The sequence below is a fragment of the Vombatus ursinus genome, unplaced genomic scaffold (assembly GCF_900497805.2).
Source record: "Vombatus ursinus unplaced genomic scaffold, bare-nosed wombat genome assembly UNPS02009835.1, whole genome shotgun sequence".
NCBI classification, from domain to species: Eukaryota; Metazoa; Chordata; class Mammalia; order Diprotodontia; family Vombatidae; genus Vombatus; species Vombatus ursinus.
The window spans coordinates 2,813,203-2,832,116 of record NW_020949613.1 but is presented as its reverse complement, the minus strand read 5'-3'; the positions used below and the strand labels follow the sequence as shown (position 1 = coordinate 2,832,116).

Here is an 18,914-nt window from a genome sequence, read left to right as displayed (position 1 = left end):
ATTTTTTTTAAATTTTGTAATTAAATAAAAGTACTAGTATGTAAACTGATCTTATTTAGACTCACTGAAAAAATATTTGGAACAACTCCAGTAGCAGAAAGGGTGCTCATAGTTTTGATGTCTTCTGCTAGATCTTTATATTTTGAAAGCTTTTAGTTCCATAAAGTTTGGAATTATGAAAATTCTGTGTGCTGAAACATTGTTTTATTTTTTTAACAGATCAAATACTATGTTCTCACAACAGTGGGCAGCTATTTTGTCTATAATAATGCTCTGATTTCTGGGCAGTTTACTTTTTAAATCCTCAAGGGTATTTTGGTATCTGTATTATTTATATAGAAATTTCATCTTTTTCTCGTATAACTTTTTTTTATATAACTGACTACCTGATCATGTCTTCCTAGATAGTTCCTCAGCACTAAAATTTGTGGCTTTCACTGATGTTAAACAGTTTATATGATCTCCTTTCATAATTTATATAAATTTGTAAGTTTGAGCTCATTAAAGATAACCTTCCTTTAACTTTGGGTAGAGCTAGCGTGGTCCTGCACCTTTATCACAAACTCTTCTGGTTTTTTTTTGCAAACAAATTCACATGGCTTAGCCAATTGTTCAATGATTCTTTGTTGACATATTGTTGATTGAGTTCAAGGAGGTCTTTGGATTACATTCTTGTGTCTTAGCTGTTTTATAAGTTTCATCTAGATGTAAAAAATTGACCATTATTCTCAATAGATCTAGTATGGCATATATCTATTAAACTGTTAGCTTTTACTATTCCTCTGAAGTGAGGTCTATTGATTCTAGAAGTATATCTGAAAGTTGTTAACCTGTTTATCATGTGCTCTTAAATCATCTACCAATACTTGTCTTTCCTGATGAGGAATGATTCATCTTTTCATAGCTTTCCTGGGGAAATGGACCCTATGTTTTATTAGCATTGTATAAGTTTATTTTTTAGGTAGTTTCAATATGTTACCACTTATTTTCCTATTCTAAAAGTGATAACACACTTAGTAATAATTGTTCTTGGAGTTGTTATGTTGGTAGTATTTTTTTTAATTTCTTTTAAATTTTAAAATTTTTATTTTACTTAACTTATTTTGAATTATCAACAATCACTTCCATACACTTTTGAGTTTTAAATTTTTCTCCCCCTCCTTCCCACTTCCCTCCCCAAGACAGCACCCAGTCTGATATAGGCTGTACATATATATTTGTATTAAACATATTTTCACATTAGTGATGTAGTACATAAGAATTAGAACCAATAGGAAGAACCACAAGAAAGAGGAAACAAAACACAACAGAAGAAAAAAATAGTAAATAGTATGCTTCGATCTGCATTCAAACTCCATAGTTCTTTCTCTGAATGTGGATAGCATTTTCCATCATGAGACCTTTGGAGATGTCTTAGATCCTTGTATTGCTGAGAAAGGTTAAGTCTATCAATATTAATCATTGCACAATGTGACTGTTACTGTGTACAACGTTCTCCTGGTACTGCTCACTTCACTCAGCATCAGATCATACAAGTCTTTCCAGGTTTTTCTGAAGTCAGCCTGTTCATCACTTCTGATAGCACAATACTATTTCATTATATTCATATACCATAAATTGTTCAGTCATTCCCCAATTGATGGGCATCCTCTTAATTTCCAATTCTTTGCCACCACAAAAAGAGCTGCTATAAATATTTTTGTACATGTAGGTCCTTTTCCCATTTGTATGATCTCTCTGGGATAAAACCCTAGAAGTGCTTTTGCTGGGTCAAAGGGTATGCACATTTTGATAGCCATTTGGGCATAGCTCCAAATTGCTCTCGAAAATGTGGGATCATTTCACAACTCCACCAACAAAGCATTAGTGTTTCAATTTTCCCACATCTTCTCCAACATTTATCATTTTCCTGTTTTGTCATGTTGGCCAATCTGATAGGTGTGATGTGGTACCTCAGAGTCATTTTGATTTGCATTTCTCTAATCAATAGTGATTTAGAGCATTTTTTCATATGACTTTAGGTGGCTTTAATTTCTTCTTCTAAGAACTGCCTGTTCATATCCTTTGACCATTTATCGATTGGGGAATGACTTGTATTCTTATAAATTTGACTTAATTCTCTATATATTTTAGAAATAAGGCCCTTATCAGAGAGACTGGTTGTAAAAATTCTTTCCCAATTTTCTACCTTCCTTCCAATCTTGGTTACATTGGCTTTGTTTGTGCAAAAACTTTTCAATTTAATGTAATTAAAGTTATCCATTTTGCTTTTGTAATGTCCTCTATCTCCTATTTCATCATGAATTGTTCTGTTCTCCATAAATCTTTTTTTAATTAATTAATTTATTTTTAGCTTTCAACATTCACTTCCACAAGATTTTGAGTTCCAAATTTTCTCTCCATCTTGTCCTTCCTCCATCCAGTCCCCAAGATGCCAGGCATTCTGAGTACCCTTTCTCCTAATCTGCCCTCCCTTCTATCTACCCCCCTTCTCTTATCCCTTTCCCCTTCAATTTTCCTGTAGGGCAGGATAGATTTCTATACCTCAATTCCTGCATATCTAATTTCCCAGTTGCATATGAAAACATTTTTTTAACTTTTGTTTTTAAAATTTTGGGTTTCAAATTTTCTCCCTTCCTCCCTCCCCACTCATCCTCATTGAGAAGACAAGCAACTCAATACAGATTATACATGTGCAGTCATGCAAAACACTTCCATAGTAGTCATGCTGTGAAAAACTAAGTATATTTCCCTTCATCCTATCCCACCACCCCAACCTTCTCCTGCATTTGTTTTCATTAGTTCCCTTGATTTTCTGGACATTTTTTCTTCCAAATAAATCTTGTTATTATTCTTTCTAACTCTATAAAATATTTGTGGTAGTATGATTGGTATGGCACTAAATAAGTAAATTAGCTTAGAAAGGGTAGTATTTTTCTTTAAAAAATATTTCCAAATTTATATATTTGAATTATATGATTAAGACATGAATGTGTAAATGATCAAAAGCTTTGTAAGAACCAGTAAGGATTATGCAGATGACTTACTGCTTTTAGAAAGCTTGTTCAATAATTATAAAATCAATAGTGAATTGTTCTTTACACCTCTGGGATTTTTTGTCACATTTAAAAAATACTTTTTAACCACATTCTTTTCTCATATATATTTGTAGTTTCTCTAAGAAAGATAGGCTACAAATGTTTTGTATAAAGTACAGCATGTGAACATGCAATTGGACATATTTTGGAAGCTCTTCTCTTTTCTAAATAAATACATTGTGTTTGGGGAAAGGCCAATGAGGATCTAGTCCTAAAAAATATGCAAGGGGCCAACAAAGGTGTTTGTTAAGCTCCCAGACTTGTCATCTAGATATGCTATTTCAAAATTCTAGAAGTTAGTGATGCCACGAATGGAAGAGCCATGCTCTGATATCTGTTGACTTCTTCCTATCTATTTACTAATTGGTGAACTAATTGGGACTAAGTGGGGCTTTGGATTGGCTGTTGAGGCAAAACTGAGAATGTATACTGAAAATTCCAATGGAGAAATTTGCTTATTTCCTTCTTGATGGTGATAAATTGCAAGAATGACTCTCTGTACTCTGAAGGAGCAATGGATAGCATGCCATTTCCCTCTGTAGACTGGACCATGAAGGCATAGCCTCTTTGGCAAGACTGTTTTTGTGATAGGGCTACATCTTATTTATTCCTTCCTTTGCTAAGGGACTTCTGTGATTTTGACAGGTTCAATGATTGAAATATAAATTGTAGCTGGCTAATTGCCAAGCCTGAAATGCCATTGCATCCCTGAGAAGTGACCTGATTGACCCATCCTAATACCAAATCAACATAGGAACCAAGATATAGTGTCTTTCTTCAAGGGAATTATTCTTCCAGTGTCTTTGCTGCATTTGGAGGTTAATTTGGTTAAGTGAATGCTTTGTTATAACTTCATTAAGTTTGAGCCTGTTCACTCTGGAGACTGAGATGATAGAGGGAAGAGTATGCCTCTAATTTAGGGGTTTCTGTCCCTGCATATCTTTTCAGTAAGTATACATTTGCCAAAGCTAAATGACGTTCACTGGTCAGGTGACATTAGGTCAGTATTTTCTACTGCTTTGTATTGGGGGACTACACACTAGAATGGAGGCTTGAGCTGATTATATTGGAGGAATCACATTATTCCTTCAGTTACCTCTAGATTCCTGACTTATAGCTTCTCACTGAGACTCAGAGTTGCTACTCTGAGTATAAGCAGAGAATGACTTTGGATAAGAATGTGTGTTAAATATTTCATGTTCATCTGCTTTTCCAGTGCCTAGTTCTGATTAGAGTATATCCAGCTTGGGAGTCTGATACCTCATAGCCAACTGTGGAAAAGGGTAGAATGAAGAAGATTGAAGTGGATGTTTAATTTGTGTTAGAGACAAGCCCATAATTTTATTGGTGGTTTAGTGGGATGTAGCTCATCCAAGCTCAACCATCTCCAGTGAGGCCTCAGTTTCTTCTCTGGAAACCACTGTTCTATATAGTATTTTAGATAGATGTTAAATTATTTCAATAGTTTATGTGTTTTATTAGTTTAATAATAGTTTGTTCATGTTGAATTGATTTATTCATGTCTTTATCATAGAATTATTTTATTGAATTATTTTAATTTTAAATCACACTCATTTGCAAACATATTCTTCCCTCCTCTGATTCAAAATAAACCTTCCATTTTAATGAATATTTTTACAAAGAAATGAAATATAGTAAAAAACCAACTGATACATAAACCATATCTGACAGAATACATGACATTCCATAACAATAATCTCCATCTCCCTGATTGAATGAGGAAGGTGCATTTTTTTCAATTCTTTTCCAAGTCTGCTTGATCATAATTACAAAGCATTCAGTTTTGTTTTATTGTTCTTTTCACTTACATTATGAGGGTCATTCTGTACATTGTTTTCCTTTACAGTGGGTAGAAACTGGATTTTGCATTGTCTCCACTTTTCATCTGCAGTTCTGCCTGGTTTCAATGCCAAGGAACAAGATGCCCCTCCTATGATATGGTGATCATTTCAGATCTCATCACCACGCTGCTAACTCAACCTTGAATATTCAACACCTTCCCACCTCCCTCAGCCTCCGACTGGAGGACTAAATGTTATAGTATTACAATCCACACAAAGTTTTCTTTTATAGAGGGCAGAATATGGACTTTGTAGCTCTCTTCACTTTCTATCCACAGTTCTACTTAGTTTCAATTTCAAAGAGCAAGTTGCTTCCTGGATGTGGCCCCCTCCCCTTTCTAACTTCCTCTTATGCATTGTCCTCCTTTATTAAATTATACAATCCTTGAGGGCAAAGAATGCCTTTCTTTTTATTTGTATCTGGACTATTTATCAGAGTGCTTAGCACATAGTAGGCACTTAATAAATCTTTTTTGAATTGTTGTCCTGATTTTGCTTACTTCTCTCTATTACTTCATATGTCTACTTATGGTTCTCTGAATTACTCATATATGTCATTTCTTTTTTACTATACATTACTATTATTTCATTCATGAACCACAGTTTACCTAGTCAGTCCCCAGTGAATAAGCACTTTTTTTTTTTTGCTACTACAAAAAGTATGACTGTGTATATTTTAGTATGTGCTGGGCCTCATTTCTGTCTTCAATATCCTGACGTTATATGCCTAGCAATGGGTTATCTTGGCCAAAAAGGATGGACTATTTCGTCACTTTTTTTTAAACATAATTACAGATTGATTGCAAGAATGGTTGGATCATCTCATAGTTCCAATATTATGTTTCTAGCTCTTCTAAAATAGATTATCTCCATGTTTTGTTACCTTTGTCAAATTACTTGTTATAAAGGGTAATCACAGTGTCATTTTAATTGCCATTTATCTTACTGTTAATTATTTGGAATAATTATTTATTATTTATAAATTGAAGTTTTCTTTTGAGGACTGCTTGTGAACATACTTTGACTTTCTATTAAAATGAATTGATTCTGTATAACAGTATTATCTTTATATCATGAACATCAGAACCTTATCAAATATATTTAATGCAAAGGTATTTGCTGTCTTTCTCATCCTAGATGATTCATTTTTTTTCTATTAGAAGCTTTTAAATTCCATGTAAACAAAATGATTTTATCTTTTGTGATTGCCTTTTTGTATGTATTGAGAGGTCACATGAGAGGCTGGATGATAAAAGAAACTTTTTTGTAATTGTCTCAGTGAGGAATGAGATAGAGAATCAATTACAGAATAAAAGGATTGCTTTCCTATAATAAGGGACCGGATAAGATTAAATAACATTAATATACTATGGACTTGGCATAGTTGTGTTATTTTCTCCATTGAAGGGGACCCTTGATTTGCAATTATAATATATGTAGTAGTAAGGTAAATGGATGGTGAACAAAATCCAAGATAATGGTCATGTTTTTGCTCTTACTTTGAGTTTTTGCAAGTCAAAATCTAGTTTATCTTTGGGTTTATTTTATCCAGGAATAACCTAAATGTCTTTTTTTTTTTAAATGTAAGATCTGTATTCTTTCCCATTGATAATTAAGCTCAGTTTGGGGCTACTTTTTGGATCCTACCTTTCCATTCTTTTCTTTCATTTTGGCTATGTAACAATCCCAAGTTATTTAAATTAACATTCATGCTAGCTGAAATTCTTTATTTTCTGTCTGTTACAAAATTTTGTTTTATGACACGGGATTTGTAAAAGAAAATTACTAGAAGTCTTTGAGTTTTAAATTTAGGGATTTTCTCTATTGGTGTTCTATAATTTTAATCAAACAGTATTTTTGATACTCATCAGTATTCAAGACATATGGACAGTTTCTTTTATTATTTCTTAGATTGAATTATTTGGGTTTTGGCTTATTTAGTTTATCACAATGTTCTGAGAGACCTATAATCTTAAAACTGTCTCTTTGAATCCTGACTTCAACTCAGTCTCTTTGATATAAAATTCATGTGTTTTTGTAAGATTTCAATTTTTCTCTCCTTTATTTTAGGTTTAAATCTCTTTTAGAGCCTCTATTTATTTGAAGGGATTCTCCGTAATATATTTTAAGTTTCCTTTCTGTTATTTGTCTTTAATTCTGCATTGAGAACTCTTATTCTAATTTGATTTCCATCCTAATATCTTCATTTAAAAGTTTTGTTTTTCTTTTGAAACATTTTGGAGTTGTTTGGTGATGCTCAATTATCTCTTAGGATTCCTCAGAATTTACTTTTTCAAATATTTTTGGTTTATTTATTGTCTAATATGTCTTTCATTATGTGTTATATATATGTATATACATATGTATACATATGGATATAGATATATTTCACTGTGTTGTACCTTCTCTTGATTTTTACTCATTTTCCTTTGTTATGATAAGTCACTCATTTGGTTTAAGTGCTACTTATCTTAGCTTGCTATTTTTTAGCCATTTACTTTACCTTTCTCATAATTTTTCTGTGACTTTTCTCTCATTGGCTCTTTCTTCTTTAATTACTATATAGATTCTTTCACTATCTTAACCTTAATTCCAAGTTGTGTTTACTCATTTTTTTCCTCTTGTGGTATATTCAGTCAGGTGGATTCCCTTCTGAGTGTAAATTTTATGGCAAGATGACTGAATCCCAGTTTTCTAATTATCTTTCCTTCAGATATGGAATCTCCTAAGGACTTACTTTAGATCACTCCTATAGCTCTTGATGCTGAACGACACCATACTCCAATAACATTTCCTTTCTTAAGCATGACTTGGGCAGAGTGTCTTCCACTTTTTGTGGAATGTATGGGGCTTCAGAAGGAGACACTGCTTTGGAAGAATTCTGCAGGGACTCCATCCCCCTATTCTGAACCCTGCAGGATGAGTCATTTAGGTTTCTTGCACTAGCTTTACTCAATGGGTAGTGTTCAACCCCTCCATTTCTCCATTTGCACAAACTTTGTAGGTAGTATATGGCATAGTCAGAATTTGAACCCAGATCATCTGAGACCAAATATAGCCATCTTTATGAGATTGCTTTGGGAAAGCACTTTCTAAACCTTAAAATGATACATAAAATGAGTTATTATTATTATTTTAAAATTATTATCATCACCATGTCCTTACATTTCTAGAACATAGAGCATCCCTGGATATCTCTATGGATATGTCTATTTGAAGGATCTTTAGCATTGCTCTGAGTTGGTTGGATGAGGTGGGGAATTGAGCAATGCTAACTGACCCCAGTCTAAGTTAATTAGGTTCTTACCTAACAGTAAGACTGAACCTGCTCCTCCTTCCTCTACCTGCACCATCATGCAGTTATTATCAAGGAAAAACACCTGGGGAAGATGGTCCTGCTCATCATTCTTCCATGTTATGTACTACAAAGAAGTCGGGGTTTAAACAAAAAAAAATTGGTCCCAGTGATGGATCTATCTGTCAAGCATGCTTCCAATTAAGGAAACGCACAATGAATGCTAATGCAGCTTTACACTGTTTTTTCCACAATCTCTCTCCTCTTGGTTAAGTTTTTAATCTATAATTTATAATTTTTATCTATGATCTTGACCTTTAAAATAGGAAATAACATTACATGATGTTACATATCAAGATAAATACCTTGATTTTGAGTTATTCATGCAGAGACTAATGAAAAAATGATGAGTTAGTGCTCTCATTTGGATGCTTTCAGCTCAAAAGCCAATTAGCTCCATTGTCCTGTTTCAAGCAGCAGAACATTACTATGTTTCCATGCAAATTTCCATTCTGTCAAAAAAGAAGCCTCTTATCCACTAAGTCAAATGAATTCACAATTTGAAAAGTCAGCATTGTCTGAGTATCTGCAGAATATTTCAGGAGCCTTGGAAAATGGAAGTCAACAAAGTATGTGGGACATTTTAAAGGAGAGCAGCAACTCCAAAAACCATTAGCTTTTTTCAAAAGCTGAGACATTTGTAGATAATAATCTATTTCAAAAATTCACAAGGGCTCACTTTTTTTCATGTCCCCAATAGGGCAAATCATTACATGTTTTATCTCCTATGGAGATCTTGTTTTCCTAACTGCAGAGAAAAGAAACACAAAACTGTAGACAAAATTTTTAAAAATCCCCTAAAGGTAGACTACATGTACAGTTTCTTGATGCTTTTAGTAGGAAATAAAATAAACCAAAGTTGGCTATGAATAGCCACATTATCTCCTGGAAAATTTGAAAACTGATTTTGTTCTAGATACTACCAAGTTGGTAGTGAAAACTCCACCAGGATAAACTGGCAATTAGATGGTTTCAGAAATATATAAATAGAAAGTAGATAAGTAATGCATGCCCTGTCTTATGCTTTTGCTGGAAATTGCCCAAACTGTAAAATAACCCAATGCTTCCAGTATCTTTCATATAAACAGCATAAAATAGTACCTCAGAGTGTAAAGAATTTGACTACTGAAATGAGCTGCATATGAGGTCATAGATTACAGATTTAGAGCTAGAACAAATATTAGAAGCTATTTAGTTCAATGGCTTCATTTTTAAAATGAGGAAACTGAGGCTGAATGAGAAGAGCCTTGAAAAAATTCATAGAGATAACACAAGGCTGATCTAGAATTGGAAATCAGGTTTTGCAGAGGAAAGTCTTATAAATTATACATACATATACACATATATATTTCCATATTTACAGAAATTATTTCTTATCAACACTAACCTTACTTCCCACCTACACAGATTACTTTTTGATTTGCAGATCTTAATATACTTTACTTGAGTTTGAAAGTTTTATCCTAATTTTCAGATAGTAAAAGTACATTGCAGAGAGGGAATTTCCATAGTGAAAGTTCCCTATATCAATGAAATCAGTCTCTGAATTAAAACATAGCAAACAAACAAAACCTAAAAAAGATAAATGGCTTGTCCAGGTTCATTCAATGAATTTGTAACAAGTCAGAGTACAGGACTAAACTTCTATATTGTCCTTCTGTCCTCATTTTTTCTTCCTTCTTTGCTAATGTAATAAGTGGCTAAAATTGAGAATCACAGAATCTCACTTTTGAAAAGTACCTCAGATGCATTTTAGTCCAACCAACATCAGATGAAAATCACTTCTCCAACAACTCTAGCAAGTTATCTTCCATATTTTGCTTGAAGACCTCTAGTGATAAGGAACCTGTTACATAGTAACCTACTCCATCCCCAAACTAAAGACATCTTCAGAAAATCAAGAAGTAAGTGTTGCCAAAAAAAAATTTATTAACGAAAAAAAACCTTAGATATTTGCTATTGGTCTAAGTAAAAAAAAAAAGCTCTGATCTTTTTTTAATTAAATTTTACACTTTTCTTCTTTTAGTCTGTTTCCTCATTTCATAAATGAAAACATTGGACTAAATGTCTTCTAAGGCCTGTTACAGTGCTAAACCTGTGACCTATAATCCTATATGAAACAGACAAATATTGAAACATTGTTTTATGCTAATATGTGAAAGACACTAGAAACACTAAGTTATTTTATAGTTTTCAGCAAAAAAAAACATGAAAGAACATAGATTATCTACCTACCCATCTATCCATCCATATATCTCCCAAATACCTAAATTTAAACAAAAACCTCTTTTTAAAAAAATTATCTTTAATAAAAGTTTATCATTTATGTTTTTATATCACCTATATTTCCAAATGCATCACACCAACAACCTGCCCAGCAAATCATTCTTTATGACAAAGAATTTTTTCTATGCTGCTTCTTGTTTGTGTTGTTTGCCTTTTTTCTGGTTTTGAAAATTGATTTCTGCTTCTGAGACACAGAGGGCACTGTCCCAGGCTTCTTGTGCTGGGGGCTAGGCACTGGTTACTGGTTTGCTGAGGTGGAGTTTGCTACTGGCTTGCTGGGATGCCTCCCTTCCTGTACTGGTCCCCTTCAGTTACAGCAAGAGGGACTTTTCCCGTCAATCCCCCTAAGCCTCACGAGCTAAAAGACTGCTGTATTGAGTCTTTCTGTTAACTTTTACTATTTCAGAATTTTTCCTGGGGAAATATTCTCTGGGTTTTTCAAGGTCAATAAGGGAGGGTGAGAGAGACTTACTGTTTACTCCACCATCTTGGCTCCTGGAAGTCCAAAGAATTTTTTTAAGATAAGAAAGGAAAGCAGTTCAACAGATCTCACCAACACCAACACATTAATCGAGTCTGTGTGTTACACATCTGTAGTCCTTCACCTCTGTAAAGAAGGTGCATTTTCTTATTTCCTTTGAGACTAAGACACTTTAATTCAGCATTCACTTTTCCCTCTATTTTTCTTTCTTTCCTCCCTGCCCTCTCCCCCTTCCTCCCTCCTCCTTCTCCTTCTCCTCCTGCTCTTTCTTCTTCTTCTTCTTCTTCTTCTTCTTCTTCTCCTCCCCTTCCTCCCCCTCCTCCTCCTCATTCTTCTTCTTCTTCTTCTTTCTTCCTAGTACCAGAAGATATAGAGTAAAAGGTAATTCAAATATATTCAGAACTACTTGAATATTTGGACCTAAATTGGAATTATTAGTGGTTCAGCAACATCTTAGAAGGAATTCTTTAATTTAGTGTTCCAAGGATTGTTAACCCTATGCTGTTTAACACTTTTTTCAAGGACTAGGACAAAAGAGATGGTGTCTTCATCAAATTTTCAAATGATACGATACTGATAGGGAATAGTTAACACACTTAATGAGACAAAGTCCAGATGCAATAAGATTTTGACTGCCTAAAACAATGGGCTTAATGAAATAAGACAAAAATCAAGGAAAATAAATGTAAGGCTTACATAAGCTCAAAAAATCATGAGTAGATGATGGCAGACACATGTCTAAGTAGAAGTTTATATGAAAATGATCTGAGGGTTTTAGTGTACTATAAGCTCACTGTGTGTTAGCCTGTTTATATATTCTTAGATTCTTAAGTGATAGTAAAGAAGGCATGACTTCCAGAAATAAAATGATAGAACATCACACTCTACTCTAATCAGAACATATCTAAAATATTAGGCACATTCTGAGCACTGTAATTTTTTAGGATATTAAAAAACTGGAGATATATCAAAGGTGTACTACCACAAGAGGCAATGAACTAAAGTTTATGCAATCTGATAATTGTTTAAAATATCTGGAAATATTTATCCTAGGCAAGAGAAGATTTGGAATATCTGATGGCTGTCTTCAAGTGTCTACAGAGTTGTTACACAGAAGAAGGATTAGTCAGATTTATTGTTTGGCTCTATAGTGAAGACATAGGAAGAAGTTGTAAATAGGCAAATTTAAGCTTTATGTAAATACACATTTAGAGTTATCCAAAAATAGAATGCACTACACTAGGAGGTACTGGGTTTCTCCTTCATTGGTGGTCTTCATGCAATATTTGGATGACCATTAGTAGAATGTTATAAAGGAATTTTTTTTTCTCACTTTTAAGATGTATTAAATGGTTGTTGAGGTCTCTTATAACACTGAGATTCTGTTAAACACATATATCTGAAAAATGCATATTGCTTGAATATAGTTTTTATATGATAATTATGAGACCTACAACTAATGTTTTTACATTTTAATATCTTAACTACCTTGCAAAATAAACAAGATTGGCACCAATACATGCAATTTCCATTTGAGAAATCTGAGGATCATAAAGGTTGTGACTTAGATGAATAAATGAAAAAAAAGTACTTCCTGTCTTATTCTGTGATAATTTACTGAGGATGCCAATGGAAAAGCAAATATAGTTCTTGCCATCAAAGGGCGTATGTTTGAATATGAGATAGGGGATAACACACATAGAAAAGTGGTGTTCCTGGGAATGTACTTTGGTTTGGAAAGTTGAAGGAGTGGTGAGTAGAATAAGAGGGTAGAATGGCATACCAGTCTTTTTTATAGAAATGAAAATACTGATTTGATTTTAGATACTAAAGTGGAAAATGAAAGTGGAGGCTGGCAGAAGACTCATTTACTTAGATGTATACATGTGCAGCTAGGCAGTTGGCAAGACATGACTGGCAAGCAAAGTGAAGCATTCTTGGAATACATATAGAGATAAACATCAATCAGTACAACAGGGCCCTGGGGCGGTAGATCTAAAGCTGAACCACTTCTACAGCCTGGTCTCTGTTCCAGGTAGCAAAGTGATCAGCTTGGAGATGTCTAGGAAGCAAAATAAAGCATGACTGGAGTCTATCTAGATACAGTGTGCCATGTGAGAAATTCAGCAATCAGAGTTTTTCAAAGGATAACAAATTGTTTGGTGGCAGAAGAGGCCTAGATTTTCTTATGCAAATCTACTCTTCACTACACTACACTACTGGTTTTCCCTTTAGGCAGGGAAAAATAATTTACCGATGTGGTAACTAGGTGGCATAGTATTGAACTATAGGATATAGCACTAGAAGTCAAGAATACCTGAATTTATATCCTGCCTGAGATACTTATAAGCTATGTAATTCTATGCAAATTACTTAACCTTTCTGTGTCACAGTTCCTTCATCTATAAAATGGGGAGAATAGTAACAGATAATTCAGGGTTGTTGTGAAGTTCAATTGAGGCAACACACATACAGAGTTTTCTAAACTTTGAAGTGCTATGTAATGCTAGTAGCCACTACTACTACTACTACTACTACTACTACTACTACTACTACTACTTCTAGAAGACAGAGGATAATAGAAAAATAATAGATAAAAGTAAAATTGAAGTTAGAAAATAGCTCTTTTTTTTACCAACTATCAGTCAAATTTTAACAGAATTAGAACAATAGTTTGAGAAGAAAAATTTTCAAAAATTTGTCAGAGTTAATTTGGTAAGTCATATCTTAGAGCCTTTAAGTAGAAATAATTGTTATTATCTAGTCAGGGGAGGGGAACCTGTGGTCTTGAGGTCACAGGTTTCCCACCCCTGAATTCTAACTGATACCTTCAGTGAGAAATAATAAAGAGTTGAGTTCTAACAAACAGAGTTGGTTTTTTTTTTCCTGTTTCAATGTGTAGGCCCTAGATTTTATTTTCTTTAGCAGTATATCTAAAACATCAACAATTTTCAAAAAATGTATGAAAAATGATCCATTGGCTGTTTTTTTCTTTATTATGTGGGTGATTCTCCTTGTTATCAGTTAAAGTAGTTGTTAGTTTTGTCTCAGTTATTGTGAACACTACTCACTCTCAAACTCCTTTTTAAGAAAAGGAGAAGGGGCATCTGGGTGGCACAATGGATAGAGCACTGGTCCTGGAGTCAGGAGGACCCGACTTTAAATCTGACCTCAGACAGTTACTAGCTATGTGACCCAGGACATATCACTTAACCCCTATTGCCTCCAAAAGAAGAGAAAAGAAAAGAAAAAAAAGGAGAGAGGAAATGAGCCACAGGTTTGATGTTTATCAGGGTTGAAGGAAAATTGAGCTGAAGATTACTAAATAATCTTCAGCTTTCCAGTTCTAATGATCTTTACACTGCCCTAATAATGATAAAGTTCTGAGAAGTTACCTGTATCATCTTCCCATACAGAAATGTAACAGTTTAAACTTACTGAGTCTTTTTTGATTTCTCGTTCATGTTTATTATTTTTATGCTTCTCTTAAGTCTTATATTTGAAAGTCGTATTTCCTATTCATCTCATGGCTTTTCATCAGGAAAATGTGAAAATCCTCTAATTCATTAAATATCCCTTTTACTCTAAAGAATTATACTTAGTTTTGCTGGGTAGATTATTCTTATCCATAATTCTAGCTCCTTTGCTTTCCCACATATAATATTTCAAGTCCTCCACTCCTTTAACATGGGATATACTAAATGTTGTGTGATCTTGATTGTGGCTTAAAGGTATTTTTTTTTTCTTTCTGGTTGCTTGTATTATTCTCTTCATGACCTGAGAACTCAGGGATTTGGCTATAATATTCCTGAGAGTTTTCATTTGTGGTTTCTTTCAAGAGATGATTGATGAATTCTTTCAATTTCTATTTTACCTTCTAGTTCTAGGATTTTTGTGTAGTTTCCTTGATAATATTTTGAAATATGATGTCTAGGCTCTTTCTTTTTATCATGACTTTCAGATAGTTTAGTAATTCTTAAATTGTCTCTCCTTGATCCATTTTCTAGGTCAGTTGTTTTTCAGATGAGATATTTCAAGTTTTCTTTTTTTTCTCATTCTTTTGGCCTTGTTTTCTTGATTTCTCATGAAATCATTAAATTCTACTTGCCTAGTTCTGCTTTTTAAAGAGTTCTTAGTGTCATTGTATTTTTGTGCCTCTTTTACTAACTAACCAATTCTATTTCTTTCTTTCTTGGAAATTTTTTATTCATTTGAAACTTAAATACAAAATAAGAAAAGAAAAAAAAGAACACTGCCATTTATATAAGAATATACAAAATAATTTAACATAAAACAATAAATTTCCATTTCTAGAATGTTATTTAATAAGTACCACACATTGTTTTCAAAGTTACCCAGATTTTCTTTGCTTGCTTTAGATTTTCTTTTGTTGTACATTTTTTACTTTATTCTGACCGATTGTCCAATTCTCATACTGTTTCTGGCCTTAGAACTCCTAAAACTGCTGCTGTCACTGCCACCAAGTTCCACAATGGATCTTGCTCCAACCATAATGCATTAATGCCTTCTTCCATGATAGTTAACATGAGGTATAAAACCATATCGCCACTTGCACACGATAGCATATTCAGTGGTAGTTTGCATGTCAAGAATCACAGGAGAAAGGTTGGAACTGTCAAAGAATAATGCATCAAATACAATCATGTCAGAAGTGGTTTGAGAGAATTATTAAAGAGCTGTATAAAGGCACTGGAACCCTGCATCAATATCTAGTTGGAATATGTAGTAGAGAACTGAATACCATATCACCCAGTTAAAGTCAACCAAAAATATGGACAACAAAAGTATATACAAAATTTCTGATTTTCCTAATAAGCAATTGAAAACAAAAGCTAAATGTGAAAGGTGATATAGAGTCAAATTATGAAATTGGCCAATCTCAATAAGACTTTTTAAATGTTTATGGTGCATGCCTTAAGACGAAATTCAATAGCAATGAAAAAAATTAATAAAGATACTTGAGAAGCAACTAAATTATACCATATAGAAAACTAAAGAATTAGGATATGAAAAACTGCATATGTGTGCAGGGAAATCTATATGATCACAATAAGTTCAACACAGAGAAAACATAAGTTAGATCAAAGAAGAAAAAGAAAGTTTGAACACTATTAATATAAAGAATACTGAAACATTTGCTTCAAGAGAAGTGACTGAAGGGAAGTTCTTTGCAAAATTAAAAAGCAGTGGAGCAGGTTCAAATCCATGATTATTGGCTCAACTTCTTCATCATATTGCATGATTATTAGCAAAGCACTTTACCTTCCCCCTTTCAGAATTATTCCTGACTACGTTTCTTAACAGAAGGTATGATTTATTTATTACAAAAAGATGATAACACTAGTGATTTCTCCAAACATAGGTCAATTACTTATTCATATACTTTATATAAAACATTCACAGCATGTGTCATGACATCCCACCCCCCAAAAATATAAACAATTATTAAAGAAGAAAACAACACATTGGCTGATGAGGAAAAATGTTGTGCCAAGTTTCAGGGGTGTATGTTTAGTAATAAACTGCCTGAAAGCAATATAATATCAGCACTGTTTTTATTAATTATCTCAAAACTTTTGATTTAGTTTGCACTCATGGATGATTCACATAAGATATAAAATAAATCCAAACTTAGCAAAAATTATTTGTTTTTGATTTCTACATGGAAAGCTATTCACTATGTGCATCAACATGTCATCTGCAATCAATAAGTATAAATCTTTAATGAATGTCAAAGCAAAATAGAGACCGAAAGCTTCAAGATTCAATATGGAGATGACATTGAACCAACAGATGAAGTTGGTACCTACAGATATCTTGGTCTTTTCCTTTTCATATGCATTAGTATAAATATATCAACGAGAAGGCTGTATCCAAAAAGGTACAGAGACTTCCTAACATTCCCAAATCAAAACTGAATGGAAAGAACATATTTAAATTAGTTAATGCCTATTTAATGCCAGTTTTAACATATACTTCAGAACTGTAGAGTGGACCATAAATGATTTGGAAAGTAACTTAACAAAAGTACATATAATAAAAACAAAAAAGAGACCATTGCCTGAAAGCTATAGGAAGATATATTTCATGTAAAAGAAGGAAGATCAGTAGACATTCTTGGACTATATGAAAGATGAGGAAAAAAAACCCTATAGAAATGCTTTTGGAATAAGATACATTATTTTACTGTGGAATAGTAAAAGGTACATGCCATTTTACTTTTTGAATATAAATGAAATTGTTGTATCTCTAGATCTAAGAAATGGCTAAGATCCAGAATGGAATCAAAAGGCCTCCATATTGGGCAACAATATGTCAGAGTAATGTGGATTTATTTATGGCAAAAGAGGAGTTTATGGTGGAGATTTAGGACCAGGTCATTGCCACCTGGAAATATAGAAGAGCTAATTATAAGGGGCTCAGAATTATTCACAACGTAGCTTATATGAGGAAATGGTCATAAGTGTGCTACACTTCACCACAGGATATAAAAATTTCAGCTATGTAGTGCAATGAATAGAGCACTGAACCTAGAGTCAGGAAGACCTGAGCTCAAATCCCGCTCAGATATTTCCAGCTGTATGTCTTTGGGCAAGTCATTTAAACTGTTTGTTGCAATTTTCTAAATTGTAAAATGTGAATAATAAGAATGGCACTTACCACCCAGGGTTGTTGTGAGGATCAAATGAGATAAAATTTGTAAAATGTGTAGTATGATGCTTGAAACGTAGAAGGTTCTTAATAAGTGGTTATTCCCTCAGTTTTCAGATAGCTGTGTAACAAAATGGACAGAGCCCTAGGAGTGGAGTCAGGAAGACTTGGATTAAAAAAAATGTAGTTTCAGACTGGGACATTGGCCAAGCCATTACAATCTCTTCAATTTCTTCAACTGTAAAATAGGAGATAATAATAGCACCTACCTCACACAGTTGCCCTGAGGATCATATTAGATAATATTTGTAAAGTGTTTAATGAAGTGCCTGGCATTTAATAAGCACTATATACATGCTGGATAATATTACTATAATTAGTATTAGCATTTTGTTACACTGAAAAGTGTAACATTCTTCAGTGTTTATTGTTATTATATTCTCCAATGCATATAGTAAGTACTCAATAAAAGTATGTTGAATTTAATTTAAAAATTCATTTTCTTTTTATTCAGTTCCTAGAATTTCTTCTGAGAGTCTGTGGTGGGGGGTAATCTGTGATTTTTATTAACAGGAAATCCCAATGAGGAAACTTCCTCTTACCAATACAGATTTGGCACCTGATCTTAGGGAGTTGCTTGGGGGAATATGTGATTATGTGATTTGCCCTGAGGACAAGGATGTGTTCAAATAACCTCTTGGATTTATCTTATCCTAACCCTAAACTCCTACTGAGATCATGTGTGACCTACATCCCCAACATATTGCTCCAAAAAGCTTACCTCATACTCTAACAAAGAAATTTGACTCATCTGTAATAGTGAATAATAATGAAATATGATGAATAAAGGTAGTCTAATCTTGGTCAGAACTGTACTTATTCTGTCAAACTGAAGACATTCTTACTGCCCATTTGTTTTGTTTTTAGATGTGTGTATCTGCAGGTGACCAGGCTTCTCATAATCACTTTTATATAGTTGAAAATTGGCTTCAAGGCATCTCTCAAGTTCTCCATGCTAAATAATCATGGTTCTTTTTTAAAGCCATTTCTCATGAGTCCTCATTGTCAACCATTTATCATTAATTTTGCTGTCCTCTGGATACCCTCCAATTTCTCCACTTCCTACTGAAAACACAAAGCTTGGATCAAGAGAAAGTATT

At 33.4% G+C, this 18,914-nt stretch overlaps 1 pseudogene; it reads right to left on the bottom strand.

The window, feature by feature from the left end:
- LOC114036392 overlaps positions 1-18,540 on the bottom strand; it is a 41,910-nt pseudogene extending 23,370 nt beyond the window's left edge.
- Between the last annotated feature and the right edge of the window lie 374 nt (positions 18,541-18,914).